Here is a 20,862-nt window from a genome sequence, read left to right as displayed (position 1 = left end):
AGATTAGGGCTCGTACAGAAGTATATAGGCAGTCATTTTTCCTTCGTTCTGTTTGGGAGTGGAAAAGGATGAGAAGATGCTAGTTGTGGTACGAGGTACCCTCCGCCATGCACCGTATGGTGGATTGCGGGGTATGTATGTAGATGTAGATGTAGAAATTTAGTAATAAAACAGTGGTATATTACCAATTGTGAAGTAATACATATTACAGACAATAAAAAGGCACACCTTCATTTAGTTACTAGGTATCAAACTTTTTTGTAAACAAGCTATAAAAAGAAACAAAATAAAAAAAATAATAGTTTCCGACAAATAGAAAAAGTAGTGACTTCATTCCGATGCAGAAATCTGTATGAGCGCCTTTTTTAACTGAGACAGCGGCCAAAAGGTATAGAGTCTTTGTTGATCTCAACCAATACGCGAACGTATACAGGATATAACGGGCAAGCGCAGATATTTACACTGGTGAATGAGGACAGTATACTGAACAACACTGCATCAGTACGTACGTCGTTTGCAGATTAATAATTTTAGCTATTACAAGTCGTACGTTGTTAGGTTGAAAGTATCTCCAAGTACATGCGCCAAGAGCAAGCCATTAATATTTATTTTCCCCCGAACATCAGATCAGGTGTTGAAATGTGGACGCAAAATGATTTGTCTACACTGGCAGGCGTAGTACACTTAGTGGTGCCGTTACGACCGTGCCAAAACGTCAGGTAGTAAAGTTCGAGACATACACTCCTGGAAATGGAAAAAAGAACACATTGACACCGGTGTGTCAGACCCACCATACTTGCTCCGGACACTGCGAGAGGGCTGTACAAGCAATGATCACACGCACGGCACAGCGGACACACCAGGAACCGCGGTGTTGGCCGTCGAATGGCGCTAGCTGCGCAGCATTTGTGCACCGCCGCCGTCAGTGTCAGCCAGTTTGCCGTGGCATACGGAGCTCCATCGCAGTCTTTAACACTGGTAGCATGCCGCGACAGCGTGGACGTGAACCGTATGTGCAGTTGACGGACTTTGAGCGAGGGCGTATAGTGGGCATGCGGGAGGCCGGGTGGACGTACCGCCGAATTGCTCAACACGTGGGGCGTGAGGTCTCCACAGTACATCGATGTTGTCGCCAGTGGTCGGCGGAAGGTGCACGTGCCCGTCGACCTGGGACCGGACCGCAGCGACGCACGGATGCACGCCAAGACCGTAGGATCCTACGCAGTGCCGTAGGGGACCGCACCGCCACTTCCCAGCAAATTAGGGACACTGTTGCTCCTGGGGTATCGGCGAGGACCATTCGCAACCGTCTCCATGAAGCTGGGCTACGGTCCCGCACACCGTTAGGCCGTCTTCCGCTCACGCCCCAACATCGTGCAGCCCGCCTCCAGTGGTGTCGCGACAGGCGTGAATGGAGGGACGAATGGAGACGTGTCGTCTTCAGCGATGAGAGTCGCTTCTGCCTTGGTGCCAATGATGGTCGTATGCGTGTTTGGCGCCGTGCAGGTGAGCGCCACAATCAGGACTGCATACGACCGAGGCACACAGGGCCAACACCCGGCATCATGGTGTGGGGAGCGATCTCCTACACTGGCCGTACACCACTGGTTATCGTCGAGGGGACACTGAATAGTGCACGGTACATCCAAACCGTCATCGAACCCATCGTTCTACCATTCCTAGACCGGCAAGGGAACTTGCTGTTCCAACAGGACAATGCACGTCCGCATGTATCCCGTGCCACCCAACGTGCTCTAGAAGGTGTAAGTCAACTTCCCTGGCCAGCAAGATCTCCGGATCTGTCCCCCATTGAGCATGTTTGGGACTGGATGAAGCGTCGTCTCACGCGGTCTGCACGTCCAGTACGAACGCTGGTCCAACTGAGGCGCCAGGTGGAAATGGCATGGCAAGCCGTTCCACAGGACTACATCCAGCATCTCTACGATCGTCTCCATGGGAGAATAGCAGCCTGCATTGCTGCTAAAGGTGGATATACACTGTACTAGTGCCGACATTGTGCATGCTCTGTTGCCTGTGTCTATGTGCCTGTGGTTCTGTCAGTGTGATCATGTGATGTATCTGACCCCAGGAATGTGTCTATAAAGTTTCCCCTTCCTGGGACAATGAATTCACGGTGTTCTTATTTCAATTTCCAGGAGTGTATTTGTGGGAAGACTGTTGGATACAAAAAAAAAAAAAAACTTTCACTTGTTAACCCTGTATCTGCAACGAATCGAAATCGCTGATTCATTTATTTATCGGGATGTGTTAAACTGTTGGCATGACATGTACAAATACGATTTCCTTATTTTCGAATACGCTAGCGATTACACCTACTCCGTCGGAGCTCCTGCATCATGTTCCTTGACCTCCGTTTCTCTGGAAACTGAAGCTTAGTGCTCCAAATTGTTTCACTGGAGCTACGCTCGAGTGTCCTAAACCCCCACCTTCACCCCCCATTGGTACACCGAACCTTGTCAAAATCGGTGTGTGTGGCCACTGCGTCTTCCTGTCTTCAGACCACCCGTTGCCTGTAGCAACTCTGTCTTCAAAAGAACATCTCCTGGTAACTTGTAACAGCTTTAATTGCTTCACCCACAACAAGCACCTCAGCGACTTGTCTTTGTTTTATATTTAATTTAAAGCTGTTGGGATGCATTAGAATAGCGAGCTATTTGCTTGAGAAGCTTCTTAGGTCACGACAGCCCGGAAATTAAACTGAAGAAACAAATGCGGGGACAACTCTTTCGTAGAGCCAATAACGCCGGCAGCATAACTGACGGGGGCGGAGCGGAAATTGGAATTGACGAACGGGCGGAGAGGCACGCCGCAGTTTTGGCACGGTTTTTGGTGACTCCGACAGAACCCTTAGCAGGACGCAGGCTGCTACCGGACCACAACACATTCAACTGAACACCATCTTGTTTTCGTATCTTGTAAACAATGAGACGACGCAGAGATTAATTTCGTACGAAATGCGCCGGAACGACAATTTTTTTTTTTAAACTCACTGGAAGAAGTCGGCATCTGAGATTTAAAATAGTACACGTGTATCAAACCTCAACGTAACTATAATTTGCCGATGCGCCGGCGCCATTTAACGTGAAAATTGGTGGCAAACGTGATGTGATGGGCACGGGCATAAAGCGTGTTACTCTGCAACTAGACAAACATGTTAGTCAATGAAATATTTCAATCAGAATATTTAATTTTCCAGAAAATTCATAGTGAGCTTTTCTAAAAACCTAAGAATACAAGTGTACACCCAAAATTTCTGTTGCACCACGAACTACAATGCAAACTGTCTGAACGTTGTGGCTGGCAGCAGTTGAAAACATTATCTCACAGTCACGAAGACTATCGACTAGTGGCAACCTGAGTTTCAGAGCAGTATTTGGTAAAAAATGATTTCCCATTGTACGTTCTATCACAAGTTTTCAGAAACCGAAATTTGTGATTGTCATGGCTGGGGTCGGGGATAGGGATGTTGTGGGGTTAAACAGGTGCGTTTCGGCACCTACAATTTTCGAAATTGAGCACTGAGGCACTACAAGACGTTACAAGTTTTAAATGCAGTTTCGCAATGAAAATAATGCGAAAACTTTTACAAAAGTGTAAACGTATTACGTGCGCTCGAGCGTGCACACACACACACACACACACACACACACACACACACACACACACACTACTGTGTAGAATAAAATAATGTTAACCTCAACAAACTAACAATACAAATCGTAAATATTCGATGTGAGTTATTCGTGTTAAATTGGCCGCAAATGGCAAACTGTATAAGAAACACTACAACAACGGAAAATTTAGGAAGCCATAGAACTATAACACCTGTTAAAGTAAAAAAAAGAAAACGTTTTATTTTTGAAATTTATGATTTATCTACTAAGAAACTGAAATCTTATATGTACAGATACTAAACAGTAAACTTTCATATTATTAAAAAACAATGATGACGCTGTTATTTCATCGAAACCTTTTGGGTAGACGACTCGAAAAAATGTGTCTGCCCAAGGAAGAACCTATCCAAAAGCAAATATATTTGTGAGAGCAAACACGGATACAAGAGTGAGCTGCAACCTCAAGATGAGTTCTTGAAAATGTTTCTTCACTAGAGACTTACTGGTTTTCGATGGACTGTCGGTGTGAGTTAAAAGTTGTTAATACCGTCACGAGTGAAAGTGGCTACATCAGTGAACAGTACTAGTGGGATTACTCTGCTATTTCCAATTAGCTAAGGACAAAACTCCTATCGTCTGCCCTCATCTACTTCTCGAAGGTGTTGAATCCGCATTAAATGTAAGAACAAAATCGGTGCATACGCAATGCCGTACATTCTTGTATGTCGAACACCGATGTGTCTAGAAATTCTGCGTGTGCTTGCTGAAGGACTGAGTTCTGCCAATTAAATAAATGTCTTGTGCTTCGTCCACATTCTGTTCACTTAATCGTTCAGACAAGATATGAATGCTGGGCACTGCACCACTCTCACACAGTTCAGTGCGAACGCCAGTGAACATTCTGGAATCTGGTACTCTGCGATTAGGAAATCGTCTGCTTTCTACTGAACAAGAAGCAGCAGTCACCCCATTACAAAATCCACATTGGTGTACACAGCATTTGCAAATACGTGTGGCATGTTAAGCAATACAGTAGAATTGGTCAACAAACAACTGTCACAATTGAAAAATGCAATTATGAAAAGCCGGCTGGAGTGGCCGTACGGTTCTAGGCGCTACAGTCTGGAGCCGAGCGACCGCTACGTCGCAGGTTCGAATCCTGCCTCGGGCATGGATGTGTGTGATGTCCTTAGGTTAGGTAGGTTTAATTAGTTCTAAGTTCTAGGCGACTGATGACCTCAGAAGTTAAGTCACATAGTGCTCAGAGCCACTTCAAAACAATAATGGCACAAAGTAAACAAACCCATAGCAACTTGAATATCAACATTTCAAATGAAGACCCATCTCTGCAACCAGCTGTCTCCCTAGCAGTAAAAACTGGACAGATATGGAATGTTTCATTTGGATTAGTTTATACAGTGTTTCTCAAAAGAAAGTTTATATTTTATGTGTAAAAATTAAATAGAGGTTGAAATCGATCGACAAAACCTTTATTATTGAAATATACAGCCTAGGAATTTGCTTCCTAAAAATATCATCTAAATGCAATCCAGCACGCCTGTGACTCTCATTTAAACGATGAACAAAATTCTGTATGGCGGCTCGGCATGTACACACTGGGATGGCTGCCGCTTTGCTAAGGATATGTTCTTTCAGTTGCTCCAGAGAAGTCGGATTATTGACGTACACTTTATAGTTACATATCCCCATAATGAAACATCCATGAGGCTCAAATCTGGAATGCGTGGGGACCAAGTTACGTCACACTCCTGGAGATCGATTTGTTATGGAAAATTTCACCAACTTGCACTATAGACGCACTGAACGTGTGTGCTGTGGCTCTGTCTTGCTGAAATCACGTTCTGTTCTTATAACCACGAATATTTTGCAACTCAGACACCAGCAAGTAGTTTAACAACGTCTTATAACGTTCCGAATTAACTGTAACTACACGACCTTTCTCGTCTTCGAAAAAATTACAGGTCATTAATTCCTCGAGCTGACGTCGCAGCACATACAATAACTTTTGGCGAATGAGAGAGTTTCTCATGTTTTATTTTCTCATGCTTGTGCTTAGGATTCGTTGCACTCTACTAACGGAAATTCTGCTTATTGATGTGACAGTTCAGCTGAAAATAAGCCTCGTCAGAAAACCAAATTTCATTAAATAAAAGGCACTCAGTCACGTCATTAACGAAATGCAGCATATATCTGGCATCCTGAGACTTTAACTCTTTCACCAGCTTGGCTTTTTAAGGGTGCAGTTTTGCAGAATACGGTGCAGTGATGAACTATTTAAAGAACTTGCACGTTAAGAATGGAGTGGTTGGGATCGTCACGAACAGATCGATTTACACTCTACACGGATTCGCCCAGTCTTGATGACCTTGATCACATGGATTTCGGTTTGGCTAGTGCTGAACGGGTCTCCTCAAACGTTTTGATCAATTTCCGGATAACGGGAACACTTGGAGGATAACTTGCTTTATGCAATCCACGATCAGTCGCCGGATCAGTGCTTTTGAAAAAATTCTCCACGCAGAGCTCGTGGTCTGCTGCCGAGAAGCGCTCCATATCGACTGAAATTCGGAAGGCCAAGCAAGCGATGAATGTACCCCCTCCCCCCTCACCCTCTCCCCCTTCTCCTTCTATTTGTTGCGCATGCACAGAGAGCTCTTCAGATATGGACTTCCTTTTGACACACCATTTATTACCATCTTCGAAAACATTTATTACCAACGGAGAAACCCGGCGCTTCTCAGGTATTTACTTATAGGTGTGCGTGAACGCCCCTACCACTCAGCGTCTGGTCTTGGGCTTAATCTTTGACATCGCACCTCTTGAATTACGTGTCTTACAATGATATAATTTTGTAAGTACATCAGCAGCATATGAGGACGCTATCTGAAAAGTGTGTTGCCAATGGAATGTGTACCAACGAAGCAATAAATTTAAACGTCATGTTTGATGCGGCAGTTTCTCGATAGTCTCACTGTTTATGACGTCATATTTCCTGAATTGTGTACTGCACAATGATACGATTATGCACTTACATTCAGTGGTATATTACTATACAGTCTGTAAAATATGACAGCCATACATTTGGTAGTAAAGAAGCAATAAATTATAACGTCATGCCTCAGGCGACATTTTACAGCATAAACAACAGAAAAGTAGCGAGCGATAAATATTTTTCTTTCATCATTTTGCAGAGGTTGTCAGCTAGAAGAAATTTCGTAAAGATTTGAAATGATGTGTTAAGTTTATTGCAAGTTGTTATGTGCAAACATTCTCAAATATTGGATGAATAAAGTATGTGAATTCATGCGTTGCGGGCTACGCTTCTTTTTATCTATTTCTACCCCCTTTGATAGGCACGTGGTTTTACCCCACAGTGACTGTCGCCTGGCAGGGGGTACATAAGTTTGGTTGAAATCGGTCTAATGGTTTAGAAAGAGACATGGAACGTCCATACACACACACACACACACACACATACATACATTTTTATAGTATGAATAGATTTCTCCTGTAACAACATGTCTATGTATGCTAACATCATGTAACTTGGACACCATTAACATTTCGTAAATACACTGCCGAAAAAAAATTAGTGCAGCCTCTTAGATGTTTCCATTTCACCCAAGATTTATTGTTCCAACAGTGCATATGGAATACATGAAATGATTACATTTACAAATCGATAGCTAACTAGACCACTACGCTAACTGTTGGGGGACGACGATGAAACTATTATCAGTACATCTATTGCCCCAAACGTTGCATATGCCGTCATCGGATTAAAATCGACATCGTCTTTCCAAGTGTACTAAACTTTTTTTCCGACAGTGTAGTCCAAGACATGAAAATGAAAATTCCGGCAAATAATAGAACGCAAACGAGTACATAATTTATTTACTGGCACGATTCACCTTTTGTATCTACCGAAATACTGAGCGAGTACTTTATTTAAATGGAACAATATACTTTACTTAACCCCAGATTACTAAACCTTAGTAAAATTTACGATCGCTGCAGGTTATAAAAGCCATTTTGTACTTAAAATTAGGTAACATACCAGTGGAAATCCTAGAACTGTAATGACGTAATGCATAGTCTATAAATTATGACTTCCTTCGAATAAAACGTGGAGTAGTAACCTTTGCGATGGTTTGGTAGCAATGTAACATTTTCCCACCCATTAGTATTCCAGGATTAGCAGACATTCGAACCCTCATGGAAAGCTGAGATGAGTGATAGAAACCTTTTTAAATTCTGTAGTGAAATTTTCCCCAAAAATAGCACGACGGTTTTAATAGTTTGTTAAGTGCTGTCAAGGAGGATGTCTTTCAGCGTGGAGTCTGACGGCTTGTTTGAAATTCTAACGACATCGATTTCTTCTTCATTAGGGTATGAGATATTTCACACGCTGTCACAAATGCAAATGCTCTAGAACCAGCACACAACGGTAATGACTGCCGTGTGTAGTCTTCGGCAGTTGCTCTAGCTATGTTCAACGGTGTTTACGCCTTTGTTGACGGTGACAGAGCTTTGTGACTCCTACTATGACGCTTATATTTACAAAAATTACCTACCTGCTGTTACGAACATTTCACTGTAAAATTTAGCAAACACTGTGTCATTAAACATTTGCTGGTAAGATATTTCGAATGTCATAAACCCTAGAACACTAAAGGGGGGAAAATATTACATAGCTGCTAAACCATCGTATACCTTACTAATCCAGATTTTACTTAAAGGAAGTCATAGTTTATTTGTTATATGTTAGTTAATTACAATTATTAGATCTCCAACGGTACGTTACATATCAAATGTAGTACAAAATGTCTCGTTTTATATCCTATTGCAATAGCAAATTTTACAAGGATTTAGTAAACTAGGCCTGAGGACAGTGTATCGTTCCATATTAAAAAGAAACAAACACAGCTGCTTCCGTACTTCGGTATTTACCAAACACGTAAGTTTTACAATAGGAGCGAAGTATCTGCCCCATTGTGTGTTACCATTTGCGAGTGTTTAGTAACGTAGGGTTGAGAAAGTATACTATTCTTTATTAAAATGAAAGTAACATAGTTGGCTCAACACCTCGGTAAATACCCAGCACGTAGGTGTTACAACAGAACCAAATTAGTCGCCATTTTGTATTTTACCATTTATCGGTAAATTCTTTTTAATACTTTGACACATTATCAATATTCAGTTTATCAGAGATACGTGGTTGACATTGTGTTTACACGGTAAACTCGAACTTCATTGACAATATTTCTAAAATGTTTCAGGGATATTTTATGATTATCTTGGTATAAAGGGCGGGAGGCCATCAGTTGTTCGTTACAGAGTAATACAGTGATTATGATTTATTCGATTGTGACAGATATTACCTCTGTTTCTGTGGGAAAAAAAAGAAAAAATTGACAACACGAAAAAGCAGGTAATATGGAATCACCAAATGCACGACACAAAACACACAATAACGCAACAATCCTCAGATGCAAAAACCTTTGACGTGGTTGCCGTCATTGCGGGAACAGCTTACCATACCGACGTGGTACCGCTCTTCCATAACATTAAGTGAACCTATTACACACGGCACGTAATCGGCCACTCTTCATCACTAAATCTACTTCACCAAATCTATCCGTACTGCCGTGGAAGACTATTAATATACAACTAAAACTGCCGGAAAAATAAAAATAAGACAGAACCGAGGAATAGTGCATCAAAGCGCGAGGGTGTAATGGGTGTTACTGTGGTTTACAGCAACTACCACAAGTGAATGGCCGTCACTTTGTTTCCAAGCGAGACAAACTGCACATACTGTCGACATTTGCTTTGTTGTGCAGGTATTTTCAGTACAGTACAGCGAAACCTCCTAAATTTTGTCGGTGGCGTTCGGATGTTGTTGCGTCACAAAGTTGTTGACACCTAAGTTTATACTCACAGCCCTGGCACAGTCACAGGAAATTTCAAAGCGCGGCCCCTCCCGCCGGAGGTTCGAGGCCTCCCTCGGGCGTTGTTGTGTGTGTTGTTCTTAGCATAAGTTAGTTTAAGTAGTGTGTAAGTCTAGCACCGATGACCTCAGCAGTTTGGTCCCTTAGGAATTCACACACGCATACAAATTTCAAATTTAGCTTGCTTTGTAATTTAGTTATCGAAAAGTTGATGCATATTTTCTTTAAAAAGCAGTATTATTTTAACACGTATAATTATGCTTTCGTGAGGATTTATTCTGGTGCGTTGTTTCTTTTTTAATTTAGCGAGACCTGCCCCGGCATCCGCGCGTGTTACCATGCTGTTCATGAGATTCTGGGAGGCACAGGCGCCGGATCTAATCCACCCGCTGGATTAACGACGAGAGCCAGTGCCGGTGCACTAAAAGCGTTTTTAGGCGGTTTCCTACGTACGACTAGGTGAATAACGGACTGTTATCCACGACCCGCATTGTAAAGTTTCTAGTTTATTTTTCGTATCCACGAAAAATGATGTGAGCTTTATACAGGGCTATTACAAATGACTGAAGCGATTTCATAAATTCACTGTAGCTCCATTCATTGACATATGGTCACGACACACTACAGATACGTAGAAAAACTCATAAAGTTTTGTTCGGCTGAAGCCGCACTTCAGGTTTCCTCCGCCAGAGCGCTCGAGAGCGCAGTGAGACAAAATGGCGACAGGAGCCGAGAAAGCGTATGTCGTGCTTGAAAGGCACTCACATCAGTCAGTCATAACAGTGCAACGACAATTCAGGACGAAGTTCAACAAAGATCCACCAACTGCTAATTCCATTCGGCTATGGTATGCGCAGTTTAAAGCTTCTGGATGCCTCTGTAAGGGGAAATCAACGAGTCGGCCTGCAGTGAGCGAAGAAACGGTTGAACGCGTGCGGGCAAGTTTCACGCGTAGCCCGCGGAAGTCGACGAATAAAGCATGCAGGGAGCTAAACGTACCACAGCCGACGGTTTGGAAAATCCTACGGAAAAGGCTAAAGCAAAAGCCTTACCGTTTACAATTGCTACAAGCCCTGACACCCGATGACAAAGTCAAACGCTTTGAATTTTCGGCGCGGTTGCAACAGCTCATGGAAGAGGATGCGTTCAGTGCGAAACTTGTTTTCAGTGATGAAGCAACATTTTTTCTTAATGGTGAAGTGAACAGACACAATGTGCGAATCTGGGCGGCAGAGAATCCTCACGCATTCGTGCAGCAAATTCGCAATTCACCAAAAGTTAACGTGTTTTGTGCAATCTCACGGTTTAAAGTTTACGGCCCCTTTTTCTTCTGCGAAAAAAACGTTACAGGACACGTGTATCTGGACATGCTGGAAAATTGGCTCATGCCACAACTGGAGACCGACAGCGCCGACTTCATCTTTCAACAGGATGGTGCTCCACCGCACTTCCATCATGATGTTCGGCATTTCTTAAACAGGAGATTGGAAAAGCGATGGATCGGTCGTGGTGGAGATCATGATCAGCAATTCATGTCATGGCCTCCACGCTCTCCCGACTTAACCCCATGCGATTTCTTTCTGTGGGGTTATGTGAAAGATTCAGTGTTTAAAGCTCCTCTACCAAGAAACGTGCCAGAACTGCGAGCTCGCATCAACGATGCTTTCGAACTCATTGATGGGGACATGCTGCGCCGAGTGTGGGAGGAACTTGATTATCGGCTTGATGTCTGCCGAATCACTAAAGGGGCACATATAGAACATTTGAGAATGCCTAAAAAAAACTTTTTGAGTTTTTGTATGTGTGTGCAAAGCATTGTGAAAATATCTCAAATAATAAAGTTATTGTAGAGCTGTGAAATCGCTTCAATCATTTGTAATAACCCTTTACTTTCATTCGATTTTTGTACACTGGATATTTTTCAATCAGAAGTTTTCAACAGGCCATATGTTATGCCACAGATGTTCTGAGTACAAACGATATGATGTTTGATTCCAGAATGATCTTTGCTTGTTAGCAACATCGTTGTTGAAACTTCCTGGAAGATTAAAACTGTGTGCCCGACCGAGACTCCAACTCGGGACCTTTGCCTTTCGCGGGCAAGTGCTCTACCAACTGAGCTACCCAAGCACGACTCACGCCCCGTCCTCACAGGTTCCGAGTTCGAGTCTCGGTCCGGCACACTGTTTTAATCTGCCAGGAAGTTTCATATCAGCGCAGACTCCGCTGCAGAGTGAAAATCTCATTCTGGAAACATTCCCCAGGCTGTGGCTAAGCCATGTCTCCGCAATATCCTTTCTTTCAGGAGTGCTAGTTCTGCAGGGTTCGCAGGAGAGCTTCTGTAAAGTTTGGAAGGTAGGAGGCGAGGTACTGGCAGAATTAAAGCTGTGAGGACGGGGCGTGAGTCGTGCTTGGGTAGCTCACTTGGTAGAGCACTTGCCCGCGAAAGGCAAAGGTCCCGAGTTCGAGTCTCGGTCCGGCACACTGTTTTAATCTGCCAGGAAGTTTCATATCAGCGCACACTCCGCTGCAGAGTGAAAATCTCATTCTGGAAACATTGTCGTTACCAGTATCATTCTGTGAGAAGTAAGTTTCTGAGTCGGGTGTTGGTCACACTGCTGAGTACTCTGAAAATTGTTAATAGAGCGCAGAAATAAAGAGCCAGAGGACGATGAACCTTCAAATTATGATTTGGTAAAGATCGATTTCAGAAGCGTGAAGATTTTCAGGTAATGGTGGTGTTGCATTGCTTGCCTGCGAGTAATTTTGATGTATTTGAAAAAAGGAAACCTTTATTGGGATTTTTCATTACTGATTTCGGCTACATAGTCCGATTGTTCAGATGATTAAACGAAATCATCTGCTCACGTAGCTTGCATCAGAGTATTAGCTGCACTACTTCTTTACCAGTTCATTAACTAATCTCATGGGAGAGTGATGTATGAGGATCATTCAAATGAAAACTGATCAGTGCGTCTACGTTTGCCTTGCATGTAAGATGGCACCAGATAACTGCGGGTATGGTGGCGCCATCTATTGGTAGACAGACTGTCTGATGTTGCATAGCGCCAGTGTGGTTTCACGCCGAAGAGAAGGTGGTCACACAAGTTATCGTCCCCTACCGAACATGCAGGCGAGTAAGCAGGAACAACGAGGAGTGATTCGATTTTTGGCGGTGGAGGAAGTTGGAGGCCGTGAAGTGTATCGACGGATGAAGGCTGTGTACGGTGAGTACTGTCTGCGTCGTTCAAGTGCTGTGGAATGGCGCAAACGAATACTTGAGTAGCGCCAGTCACTGGGAGACGATGCTCGTCCTGGACAGCCTCATCGTTTCATCACACGGGAAATGGTTGCGGAAGTGAATGCTTTAGTCTTGGACAACCGCAAAATCACCGTGGATGAGATCCATCGGTTACTGGGTATTAGCTATGTGGTGTCACCGCCAGACACCACACATGCTAGGTGGTAGCCTTTAAATCGGCCGCGGTCCGTTAGCATACGTCGGACCCGCGTGTCGCCACTATCAGTGATTGCAGACCGAGCGCCGCCTCACGGCAGGTCTAGAAGGCTTCCTAGCACTCGCCCCAGTTGTACGAGGGCAGTTCAATAAGTAATGCAACACATTTTTTTTCTGAAACAGGGGTTGTTTTATTCAGCATTGAAATACACCAGGTCATTCCCCAATCTTTTAGCTACACAACACTATTTTTCAACGTAATCTCCATTATGTTGCTACGGCCTTACGCCACCTTGAAATGAGGGCCTGTATGCCTGCACGGTACCATTCCACTGGTCGATGTCGGAGCCAACGTCGTACTGCATCAATAACTTCTTCATCATCCGCGTAGTGCCTCCCACGGATTGCGTCCTCCATTGGGCCAAACATATGGAAATCCGACGGTGCGAGATCGGGGCTGTAGGGTGCATGAGGAAGAACAGTCCACTGAAGTTTTGTGAGCTCCTCTCGGGTGCGAAGACTTGTGTGAGGTCTTGCGTTGTCATGAAGAAGGAGAAGTTCGTTCAGATTTTTGTGCCTACGAACACGCTGAAGTCGTTTCTTCAATTTCTGAAGAGTAGCACAATACACTTCAGAGTTGATCGTTTGACCATGGGGAAGGACATCGAACAGAATAACCCCTTCAGCGTCCCAGAAGACTGTAACCGTGACTACCGGCTGAGGGTATGGCTTTAAACGTTTTCTTGGTAGGGGAGTGGGTGTGGCGCCACTCCATCGATTGCAGTTTTGTTTCAGGTTCGAAGTGATGAACCCATGTTTCATCGCCTGTAACAATCTTTGACAAGAAATTGTCACCCTCAGCCACATGACGAGCAAGCAATTCCGCACAGATGGTTCTCCTTTGCTCTTTATGGTGTTCGGTTAGACAACGAGGGACCCAGCGGGAACAAACGTTTGAATATGCCAACTGGTGAACAATTGTGACAGCACTACCAACAGAGATGTCAAGTTGAGCACTGAGTTGTTTGATGGTGATCCGTCGATCATCTCGAACGAGTGTGTTCGCACGCTTCGCCATTGCAGGAGTCACAGCTGTGCACGGCCGGCCCGCACGCGGGAGATCAGACAGTCTCGCTTGACCTTGCGGCGATGATGACACACGCTTTGCCCAACGACTCACTGTGCTTTTGTCCACTGCCAGATCACCGTAGACATTCTGCAAGCGCCTATGAATATCTGAGATGCTCCGGTTTTCCGCCAAAAGAAACTCGATCACTGCCCGTTGTTTGCAACGCACATCCGTTACAGACGCCATTTTAACAGCTCCGTACAGCGCTGCCACCTGTCGGAAGTCAATGAAACTATACGAGACGAAGCGGGAATGTTTGAAAATATTCCACAAGAAATTTCCGATTTTTTCAACCAAAATTGGCCGAGAAAAAAAATGTGTTGCATTACTTATTGAACTGCCCTCGTACAACCGACTTTGCTAGCGATGGTTCACTGACAAAATACGCTCTCAGTTGCCGAGACGATAGTTAGCATAGCCTTCAGCTACGTCATTTGCTACGACCTAGCAAGGTGCCATTACCAGTTACTATTGAGATTATGAATAATGTACCGTCAAGAGCGATGTTCACCATTTATGGATTAAAGTTAAGTATTCCACCAGCTACTTCCGTTTTTTCTAAAGTCTAATTTCCTTGTCCTGTTCCAGACCTCACGCCAGCCTGCGTGAGCTAAAACGCGTGCCTTTCGGCTTCCTCTAGTACCCGGTGTTGGCTCTCCTGCCAACCCACAACAAGCTATTCGCGGACATCGATTCGCAACGGACGACGAAGTGTGTGACTCGGTCCAGGCCTGGATCCAACAGCAGCCTACTAGCTTCTTCAAGGATGGAATCGACCGGCTAGTGTCGCTATGGGATAAATGTGCCAACAGTTTTGGCGACTATTTTTGAGTATGCATACTGTGTATAACTACATTTTTGAGTTAATAAAATCGTTACCGTTACTTTATACTAGCGACCGGGTTTCATTTGAATGTCCTTTTTTTTCTAGAAGTGATTTTTGTAAAGTTAATGGCAATTGTTAACGAATCAGAGTTTCAACATAATTTTTGAATGTTGGTCTCTTTCAGTCATTTAATAAGTCTAATTTCAACCACCTTCGCCTCAAGCAAATTTGGTTTTGTAAATGTGCATCGACTCATTGCACTGGGCGGAACACAGTTGCACAAAAGTAAAACTAAGGCTTGATGTGCTTAGAATGGTTGCATGTCTTACATTGCAGTGGGCAAGGCTTCCTTTTGTTTAGCTTGTTTGATGCTGCACTGTATTTCAACGTTTATCACTTTCGATAAATACCGAGTTTTCGTTGCCACAGGTAAGCCACAAATATATGTTTGAGTCAGTTTAACATGAGTCAGAACACAGTATCATCATTTCCAGTTAAGATCTGCATTTCATAATTACTATAAGGGTAGGTCAGATATAATTTCTTATGCAGACAATCTTATTCTTACAGTCCAGTCTCACATTTGAGTGTGCATCATTTAATGTTTGGAATTTTATTTAGTTGCATCTGTAAATTAACAGTACATTTTTTTGAAAAGTTTTTCGGGCATTAATTCTTTCAAAATTTCATTTTCAATTTTGTGTACCATTTTCATTGTTATTTTAGTGCGTTGGAACGACAAGTCAGTCACTATGACGCCACTCACTGTACCACTGTACAATGCATTGTGCAATATAGAATTTCACAGGACAGCTTATTCAATATACGGTTCAAGGTTTTCTAATGATTTTGGTAAAAGTTAATTCAAATACGATTATACAGTTTCATATGGCTTTGACAACTCATTTTGTCACATAGTGCATTCGTAATTACACCACTTGCACTGTTAAGGATTACCATACAGACATACTAAAAAGTTTTAACAACAGGAAACGAGTTTCAATTCTGTTTTAGTTTCCAACATTGAAATCAATAAATTTTTTTATACATACGTTACACTAGCACATTGTTCTTTAGTTTTACTTTTGTGTAACTGTATTTCGCTCAGTGCAGTGTGGTAAGACATATTTAAAAAAGCACATTTTCGTTAGGAGATGGTGATTGAAATTTGACTTATTAAATGACTGAAAGAGAGTAGCATTCAAAACTATATTGATACTCTGATTCTTTAACAACTGCAATCAAGTTTACAAAAATCACTTGTTCAAAAATACATTACTACCCGTGAGATTAGTTACTGAATTTCTAAAGGAATGATGCATCTAAAATTCCGAGTGCAAGCTACGTGAGCAGATAAATTTGTTTAATTACGTCTGAACAATGGAACTAACTAGTCATAGTCAATAAAGGAAAATACCACTAAAACTTATCTGTTTTCAAACACTTCATAAATTACGCTCGGGCAAGGAATGCACTTCTCAGATCAGTCTTTACAAAATATTCTATTCCAAATTCAACGACCTCTGCTTCCTTATCTCTGTGCTCTGTTAGCAATTTGCGGATAGCTCAGAAATGTGACCAAGACTGCACTCCCTCACTTCTCCACTTATTTCTCACGGATTGCTACTGGCAACCAAAGATCACAGTAGTTGTAGTCGAACCTATGTGGCATAACACATCGACTATTGATAACTTCTGTTTAAAAAATATTCAGTGCACAAATATAAATTATGACACGTCGAATGAAAATATAGATCTCACAACACTTCCCATGAATATAAAAAGTAAATTAGAAACCTTGCAGTTGGCCAGACTAGATGTGGATTTTTAGGTGGTTTCCCACATCCGACTAGCTGATTATCGGTCTGGTTCCCAGGTCCCGCATCAGTTAGGTGATTCTTCGCATGCATTTCGAAAACATTCTCACAATTTCCACGTGGGATAATGTTAGACGAAGACAAACACAATTTCATCCCGAAGGGTCTCGGAAATGGCGGGGGGAGGAGGGAAGAGTTGGAGACAGGTAGGGCATCTGCCACCCTCTACTACTAACATTGCCAAATACAGATTAAATTAATACGCCGACCCAGGGACGTCACGGGATACGGTCAGGAAAAAGGAAGGACGTAGAGTGGGTGAGGATTGCTGCCGACAGAATTTCGTTTGTTGTGTATCGTAAACTCGTAACTATTAGCCTGCCGTGCTTGCCACAAATATTAATCCTTTAGTTGCTAGACACAGTGCGCAGTTTTCGTGCCGCAGTGCTAGCGATGTGTAAATGCGACAGGAGCTGAGCGTGCCAGTAATGATAGCATCAGATATACAGATTTCGAGGTTTTCGTAGGAAATGCACGCTGTAACAAACAGGGCACATGTGGACAACTGGTACACTGTTCCGTATATATCATGAAAGAAGAGCAAATGCGGTAGGTATTGCTTATATGAACAGGAAAGATAAACAAAAACTGAAAACTAAACTGCAAATAGGAGAGATGGAATTAAGGTCAACAGACAATATGAAGGCTTTGAAGTGGCATGACAGAGACGTATGTAGGCTACGTTGACGGCATACCACACAGCTGCAGTGAAATTAGCTCTGAAAAATGGATCCCAAATTAATATCGACAAATTTGAATCAAAATGTGTGTTGGATTACAAGGAGTCTACGCAAGCTGGGAAAAATACGACATGCTACTTAGCTCAACAGGATGTGTTCGCGAAATACTCAGATGTCACAAAAAACTTATTTCAGGCGTTAGACATGTGCGTGGTAAGTTGCCACGTCGTTTACAAGGTTCATGTTAGAAAGAATACTTTGGTCATCGTATTTCATCTCAGCCTCATTCGTAACGGAGTTTAGAGACATACTACCGAGAAAAAAAGAAAAGCATCAGGAGGTCGTCTATCAGAGGAGGAAAATACATTTCGGCTTTGAGAAAGGCATTTTCCAAGCGCTGTCGAATCGTCAGCAAAACAACACGGACCCGTAAGGAGATTGCCGGATGGAGTGGCCGCGCGGTTCTAGGCGCTACGGTCTGGAACCGCGAGACCGCTACGGTCGCAGGTTCGAATCCTGCCTCGGGCATGGAGGTGTGTGATGTCCTTAGGTTAGTTAGGTTTACGTAGTTCGAAGTTCTAGGGGACTGATGAGCTCAGAAGTTGAGTCCCACAGTGCTCAGAGCCATTTGAACCCCGTAAGGAGATTGATCATATGCAGCATAAATGAAAGGAATCGCATTACTGCTGTAAACAACGTGTTGTGGGACTTACGTTGTGCCTTGATCATGCACACACACACACACACACACACACACACACACACACACACACAACTTCCTGAAATGTGCTTCTTTGTAATTTCACCTAGGTTTTAGGAACTTCACAAATAAACAACATTCAAAGTACCTGTTATTGGTGAGAATAAATACAGAAGGGCCTGAGATGACAAAGACTTAGCGCACCAGGAGCTATAGTCCTCAGAACCGTAACGTGCCCATCACAGCTGGCGGTGGAGCTTCCCGACAGCACACGGCCGTGCGCACTTGTATGGCGCTCTCAGAAGCGAAAGAGTTAAGGACTATACTATGGCGCGCAGATGCCGTTCTGATTTTTAGCAATAGTTATTGTTAATTTATTTTTATTTCGCTGAAAGAAGTTTGGAAGAAAAGAAATATATACACGTATATAAATCACCCTTCAATCATATGCGACTGGACTGGATTTTACTTAAGTGCGACGAAAAAATGCGTAGTAAAATTTGTTCAGCGTTAGCTGCCGTTTATAAGAATAGTTATTCAATCTGCAGTTTGAGAAAAATTTAGTATAGCGAGACGACCATTGTGTCACAAAGCTATTCATCCAAAGTGGTTGTAGAGGGCGTATCGTGGAACAAACTGAGGACGGGGGTGCCTGCCGAGAAATGTCAAGGAGCGGCGCTATAGAACGTCAGTGGCGTATAGCAGCCAACGCCTGCAACTCGGCCAACCGTCCAGCAGGAAACGTGAGCCGGCACTCTAACTTCTCGCAGTGGGCGCAGCGGCATTCAGGAGGCCAAATGGTGTCGAATGCGTCCGCTGCCGTCACAGCAACACCGTATTAACTCGCATTTGCTAAAGTAGATGACTGGCGGTGGCGGCTGGAACTTCGACACACAGCACTGCACCCTCAATTTATTCCTCAGCATATCCTTCACAATTTTTCACGTTTGTCGGGATCGTGCTGTCACACCTTGTATTGTATTGTATTCAACTGGGGACCTAGAAACGACGGAGAGGCTTCGTCCCCGCCGTAGCCCTCAGTGGTACACAACCCCACAACAGGCTACAGCAGTCCACTCACCCCACCGCTGCCCCACACCGATTCAAAATGGTTCAAATGGCTCTGATCACTATGGGACTTAACATCTATGGTCACCAGTCCCATAGAACTTAGAACTACTTAAACCTAACTAACCTAAGGACATCACACACATCCATGCCCGAGGCAGGATTCGAACCTGCGACCGTAGCGGTCGCGTGGTTCCAGACTGGAGCGCCTAGAACCGCTCGGCCACTCCGGCCTGCCCCCACACCGAACCCAGGGTTATTGGGCGGTTTGACCTCCAATGGAACCCCCTCCCGGGAACATATCACACCACACGTGTGTAACCCCAAAGTTTGCGCGGTAGAGTAATGATGGTGTACGCGTACGTGGAGAAAGTGTTTGCCATCCACAGACTGGCCCGCAGACCGGACCTCGACATTAATCCGCCGGGCGGATTCATGCCGGGGAACGGCACGCCTTCCCGCCCCGAAAGCAGTGCGTTAGAGCGCAGGCTAAAGGACCGGGCTGCTGTCAGACCTTACATAAAAGTGGTCGCTGAAATGATCTCCAATTGAAGCACTTGCACCAGGCTGATATGAAGGGCTTACTTCAATAGTGGTACAAGTCCAAAAAAATCAAATGGCTCTGAGCACTATGGCACTTAACTTCTGTGGTCATCAGTCCCCTACAACTTAGAACTACTTAAACCTAACTAACCTAAGGACATCACACACATCCATGCCCGAGGCAGGATTCGAACCTGCGACCGAAGCGGTCGAGCGGTTCCAGAATGAAGCGCCTAGAACCGCTCCGGGTACAAGTCCATTACCTCCACTTTTCTCCCTAAAATGCTTCTACAATTAATGATCCAAGCAAACAGAAAGAAAGGTCCATCTCTAGCAAGAAGCCTTATGCTTGGATATTACTGGTGTCTCAACTGCAGATCTTTCAGCGGTCATTTAACTTTAGGACTCTGTATCTCACAATGAACAAAAATGGACTTGTACCACTATTGAAATAAGCCCTTCATATATCATGTGGCGTTATTATAATATCCCACATAAAAATAAATTACAAGACATGTTAAATATCATGCATGTTCTTCATTGTGCTGTCACAGCTGTTAAAGTATATGTAAAACACCACTACATTTGCTGTTGAGAACTACATTAATTTGTACCGTCGGTTAACTTGCGGAGTACTTTGGTACGTATTCCAGTAGCATGTGGTTTTATGCAAGCCTCGTGATAGAATAATAATTACGAATGCGGCTACAGCATACTGCCGAAATGAGCCACCAATTACTTGACAAGGCGAACCATAAACGGGTCCGTAACTAGATTGTGATTGTATACAGGACTTCCTTAAGAGAGAACTCAACACGTCGTTCTTAGCGGAACAAGAGAGACACATATAAAGGTTATTTTCGGGAATACCCAAAGGAAGTGAGACAGGACTGTTACTGTCTACATTGTACATACGCGATTTAGAAAATAACGTCGGAAGCTGCGAGAGAAAGTTCGCACATGATACTTTTGTAT

General features: G+C 43.6%; 1 protein-coding gene across 1 annotated transcript in view; it reads right to left on the bottom strand.

Annotated features, from left to right (window-relative positions):
- Nucleotides 1-20,862, bottom strand: part of LOC126095621 (synaptotagmin-11) — a 728,232-nt gene that overhangs the window by 698,399 nt on the left and 8,971 nt on the right. The gene's annotated exons all lie outside the window — the stretch shown is intronic.

The sequence above is a fragment of the Schistocerca cancellata genome, chromosome 8 (assembly GCF_023864275.1).
Source record: "Schistocerca cancellata isolate TAMUIC-IGC-003103 chromosome 8, iqSchCanc2.1, whole genome shotgun sequence".
NCBI classification, from domain to species: domain Eukaryota; kingdom Metazoa; phylum Arthropoda; class Insecta; order Orthoptera; family Acrididae; genus Schistocerca; species Schistocerca cancellata.
This window is presented reverse-complemented; position numbering and strand designations above follow the sequence as displayed.